The following is a 6,000-nucleotide window of genomic DNA, read 5'->3' on the forward strand; positions in this document are numbered from 1 at the left end:
CATTCCTAGAAAATTGAACATTGGGTGGGTGGGCACCTGGAACCCCTGGAATCTCACTGCTCAGAGATTGGGGTGGTGGGTAAACTCTTTCATCTTTAATCCTTTTGTTTTTGTTTCCTGCCACTAAAGAACAGGTGAAATCAAAAGTTAGGCAACCATCCTTAACCATGAGAAAGGAATTTGTCTGTTCTGAGAGAGCGCAACCGCACCTGTGATTTTAAGGGGGAAACATCAAGGTGGATTGAGTGGCTAATAATATCCAGAATATTAAAAGCATCCCATATGACAAATGTACTTTTGGATCAACCAGTGATGGTTGGTATTGTTAAACAGTTGATGGCTGAACAATTAAAAATGATCAGATCAATGTTTGATGAAGATGAAGAAAATGAGACAGAGGAATATGTTGGAAAAAAGAAATGGGGAATATCTAGAAGCTTCAGACCAAATTGATGAAATGTTGGCAGTTTTGGATCATGCAGCACCTAAACAGAAGGAAGCAGATAGTGACACAGAAATGGAAACTACCTCCATACATTCTTTTCTATTGGTTGTGTGTGTGTGTGTGTGCACATGCACGTGCCTTTAGTACTAACTAAAATATTTTAATTTTCACCCAAATATTGACATACAAGATCCAAATGTCATTGAGGCAGAAAGTGGTGGGGGGGGTGTCATTTCAAAGCAAAAGACGGGATAGGTATGTGCTTTCCAATCCAATTTTATTACTATGGCATTAGTACCATAAAATATTTCACAAAGTAGTGTACATTGCAATTTATTCCAAAAAGGCTATGTACACTTACAGTCTTGATTTAAAAACAAACTAACAGTACAATGAAAGAGATGGACTGTTAAAAATACATATAAATGGACAGCATTCCTTCATTTTTCCTTGTCTGAAAGGTCACTCTGCACAAACACAATCCACAAACTGCTTGCTTACTGAAAGAAGCACTGAGCTAAGTTGCCAGATCTAAGGTCCCTCCATCATTAGACTCCACTTCCTATTCTTGCTCAAAGGACTGATAAGCTACTGCTTGAGTAGCAGTTTTGAAAGGGGTGACTTGAAAATAGGAACTAAATGGGTAACATATTCATAATTTTATCCAGTAATCAGTGGGGCCAAACGGCTATGAAATGCAAGAGATATATCAAGAAATACAGCAGTTTGATGCATTTCCTGCCAATCCAATTTTAATCTGAATTGAAAACAAACTGAGATGTGTACATTTACACACTGCCTTTCTTACAGGTGGGTGGTCTTACATGGCTGACGTCAACCTGCGTGCATGCACAGATGACAGCTTCATGAATGAAAATGATGGGTGGGTTGCAGAGGTGGAGAAACCAGCTGGATGTAGCGTGAAAATACAATGGGCAACATGGAAGCACATCAAACTATGCGGATATGTAAACAACATGCAAATGTGATTTGAAATTTACCGGTGGGGGGGTGATCCCTCTGCGTTTTAAGCTGGTAATATCTACACAGCCTTTATTATAGTCAAATCTACCATCATTTTTTTTGGGGGGGGGATAAAGTTTTTTGTATTATTTCATTTTACAATATATATATAAAACAGAAATAATTATAACAGACAAAAATTAAAAGATTAAAAATAAAGCAGGCACGTAGAATGCGTAGTTGAACATGAATTAAAATAACGAAGTCCAAGTAATGACTATCAACTTTATCAGATCATCAAGTCTAGTCCAGTTTTGCCAAGGTTGTTTTGAAAATGATGGTTTCACTGTATATGTCATAAAGGACTGGTAAATCATATAAAAAGTGTCTATAGTTTTTAGTCCTTGTAGTCAAATTATGCATGATTTTCTCCATTATAGCTATATTCCAGAGCGAATGGTACAAAGCGTCCCATGTAAGATATTGGGCTGTTTTCAATCCAGTTGCTATTACTATTTGTGCTTCCAAGTTCATATATAAGACCAATTATTTTGACTATATTTACATTGGTATCATCAAAAATTTTCAGTAACATTAATTTTAGGCAACAAGCAATAGTTTCTTTAGTAACATATCCACCATCAGTTGTAGATGTAAATTTTAAATAAGTGCACACCCACCCCCGACTGTGTTTCAAATTGCATTTGCAAATTGTTGAACACATCAGTACAGATTGGTGTGCTCCCAGGTTGTCCACTGTCTGCCCAGTGGGCAGAGAGAATGTGTATATATCTTTGTATGACTTACATTTTCAAACCTGATGGAAACTGGTTTGGTGGGAAACACATCAAAACACAGTATTTCTCAATAAACTATAGCATAGGTGCTAGTTGTGGCTAACGTGTGTTCATGGATTCACAAACCAGCAGTGGGAGCACACTGGTGGCGGAGTCAGTGAGAGCACCCATGGCTTCAGATGGAAGAACGGAAGGTGCAAGAGAGTAGCCCCAAAGACCTCCAACAGCACCTGTTTTTAAGAACAAAGTTCTTTTCCTTAACAAAAGCAACCATTACCAGTTCTGATGTTTTCTGGTTACAAACTATTCCGAGTGCCTCAAACCAAACATGGCAAGAGAGGCATCTATGATACAACGCTATTGCTGCCAACACCTCAGTTTGCAACTGTTTGAGCAGTTAACTCAGGACAAAGTCACATTGCCTCATAGCATAAAGCAATCCAGGCCTAGTACTTTATTGTAAATGTGATAAAACACATTGCTACTGGTGGCTTCTGAACTGTGTGAGCAAGTCAAAATCCACCCAATAGGAGCACAAAATAGTTGCCACGGGTGTATGTGGAAGTCCTAGACCAGGGGTAGGCAAACTAAGGCCCAGGGGCCAAATCCGGCCCAATCACTTTCTCAATCTGGCCCGTGGTCCAGGAATCAGCGTGTTTTTCCATTAGTAGAATGTGCCCTTTTATTCAAAACACATCTCTGGGTTATTTGTGGGGCCTGCCTGGTGTTTTTACATGAGTAGAATGTGTGCTTTTATTTAAAATGCACTTCTGGGTTATTTGTGGGGCATAGGAATTCGTTCATATATATATATTTTCAAAATACAGCCCAGCCCCCCACAAGGTCTGAGGGACAGTGGACTGGCCTTCTGTTGAAAAAGTTTGCTGACCCCGGTCCTGGAATTAGTCTCTATGTGTAATGGATAGAAAATTTAATTACACCCATTTATAGCAAAGAATATTTCAACCACTGCTGGCCAGTCCAGAGCTTGGTGAATTAGACACGTAATATGAAATGTGCTTTAGTCATTGTGGTTGGACAAGCATGAAGGAGGACGGAAGGAGGAAACCAAGCAACTTCCTTTAAAGGGCTGCTTTGTCCAATCAGAAATATTTGTGTGCTTGTGTTCCTTTTCCCCAAGGCAATGCTGGAGGCTATCTTAGAGCAAGCAGCAAGCTTAAATCACCTTTGATTCGACTTGCCTTCTAAGAAAAGTCAAGGGTTGCTCTCTCACAAAACTTTATGGAAAGGCAGTGCCACATCCCCAAAGTGCAGCACAAACCGAAGTAATTGTGTAAAGAAGGAGTGGGGAACATTTTTTTTAGCTTGAGCGCTACCTTTCCTTAGGGGCAATCTTCTAGGGGCCACATAATAATAATAATTTTTATTTATATCCCGCCCTCCCCAGCCGAAGCCGGGCTCAGGGCGGCTAACAACAATCAAATAATCCAACATTCTAAAAACATTTCATTATAAAAATTAATTAAAATCCAATTGATGGCAACCGTTAAGCAAAATTCTGTGCAGATTGCCAGAGGAGGGAGTCAGGCTGCGCCCTGACCAAAGGCCAGGTGGAACAGCTCTGTCTTGCAGGCCCTGCGGAAAGATGTCAGGTCCCACAGGGCCCTAGTCTCTTGTGGCAGAGCGTTCCACCAGATTGGGGTCACAGCCGAGAAAGCCCTGGCTATAGTTGAGGCCAGCCAAACCTCTCTGTGGCCTGGGACCTTCAGGATGTTTTTATTTGCAGACCGTAAGTTCCTCTGTGGGACATACCAGGAGAGGCGGTCCCGTAGGTACGAGGGTCCTAGGCCATATAGGGCTTTAAAGGTTAAAACCAGCACCTTAAACCTGATCCTGTACTCCACCGGGAGCCAGTGCAGCTGGTATAGCACCGGATGAATGTGATCTCGCAGCGAAGACCCCGTAAGGAGTCTTGCTGCAGCATTCTGCACCCGCTGGAGTTTCTGGGTCAGTCTCAAGGGCAGCCCCACGTAGAGTGAGTTACAATCATCCAGTAAACATGTCGCAGTGAGTGGGGCCAGAGATGGAGGAAGCAACAGATGCAACTGTTACCTTTGTACAGCAAGCCAATTTCTACAGATGCCCCCACACCTGTCTCTCCCATACTGGCAGAATTCAAGGACACATTCCAATGGGGCAAAAATATTCCAGGAGAGATGAGTGAGGGGTGCTGTCTGGGGAAAGGGGTTGGCCCAGGGAAAGGCCCAAGAACTAGACCGGACTGGAGGGCTATACGCAGTCCCCAGGCCTTAGGTTCCTCACCTCCCAACAATAAGAACAAACAAGAAGAGAAATAAAAATTGAACATATGCCTGTAGTGGACATCTCAGGACACACAAATCACACCATAAAAGAGTGGCATTGCAGGGATCTTCAACAGAATTAGTGTTTGTTTTTATCTTAAGAAAGATATACCAAATGAGCCCAAACCTGCGGCTTGGGGGCAAGGGAAGAGAGAACTGACAAGGCACCCAAACCTTCTGGAAGTTTTCAGATTGCTTATCTCCCTGGCTATTTATTATTGCTGGGCTCTACCAACAATTTTGTCCATTGGCTCCTTTTCAGGGTGATTCAGGGCTATACAGAGTTGGGCCGATACTGAACAACTTGCAGACCCAACTTTGAAATGGATCAAAAGATAAAATGAAACTGTGGAGACTTTGTGGCCAAGGAAAAGCTCACAGAAATCTTCCTATGATCTGGGTACTTGTCTGTAGTATAATAATTTTATCACCCCTCTCCCCAACACACAGAAACACACCAGTGTTTGGGGGCAGACGTTCCCTGCCAAGACTTAAAGGTAAAGGGACCCCTGACCATTAGGTCCAGTCATAGATGACTCGGGTTGTGGTGCTCATGTCGCTTTATCGGTCGAGGGAGCCGGCTTACAGCTTCCGGGTCATGTGGCCAGCATGACTAAGCCGCTTCTGGCGAACCAGAGCAGCACATGGAAACATTGTTTACCTTCCGCAGGAGCGGTACCTATTTATCTACTTGCACTTTGACGTGCTTTCAAACTGCTAGGTTGGCAGGAGCAGGGACCGAGCAACAGGAGCTTACCCCGTCGTGGGGATTCGAACCGCTGACCTTCTGATCGGCAAGCCCTAGGCTCTGTGGTTTAACCCACAGCGCCACCCGCGTCCCTTTTTGCAAAGACTTAGGCCCCTGCAATAATGTCTTTCCCTGCCACCTGCCCAACACCACAGACAGAAGTATCTCAAAATTCATTTGCCACCAGAAACAGGGAACAGTGGGCGGACATTTGGGGCATATTCTCCAAAGTGATTTATGCATTCTTTTTAATAGCGTGTACAAATAAAGTCTTGTAGACGGTCCTAGAGAGAAGGGGGAATATGGCCAAAATTCTGCAAGAGGATAAGGAACTAGTGTGGAGTATCTGCAGGACTGTGCTATTCTGTAGGTGCAGACATAGCTATATTGCTGAAATAAGTCCTATTCACCATGCTGGGCACCAGCTCTATCTCCCGGGCACTCTCTTTTCTTCTCTTTCGTGACAACATAATGTTTGCAAATATTATCTCACATTAACAGGTCAACATTAGTAAGTGCAAATTGCTAGACAAAAGTGAACACACCAAGCCCCAAACTGGTATTCTACATGCTGGTAATTGCATCAGAAGACGGAAATTGGGCTGCTTTTATATACTGCTGATATAGGCAGTACTACATTTCTAAATAACGTTCATAATTTATGTTTCGAAAAGTGCTCTACCACAAGTCAGATAGCCACAAGTTGTTGTTTTTTCGGGGGGG

Source organism: Podarcis gaigeae (assembly GCF_964106915.1).
Source record: "Podarcis gaigeae genome assembly, chromosome: 7".
Lineage (NCBI taxonomy): Eukaryota > Metazoa > Chordata > Lepidosauria > Squamata > Lacertidae > Podarcis > Podarcis gaigeae.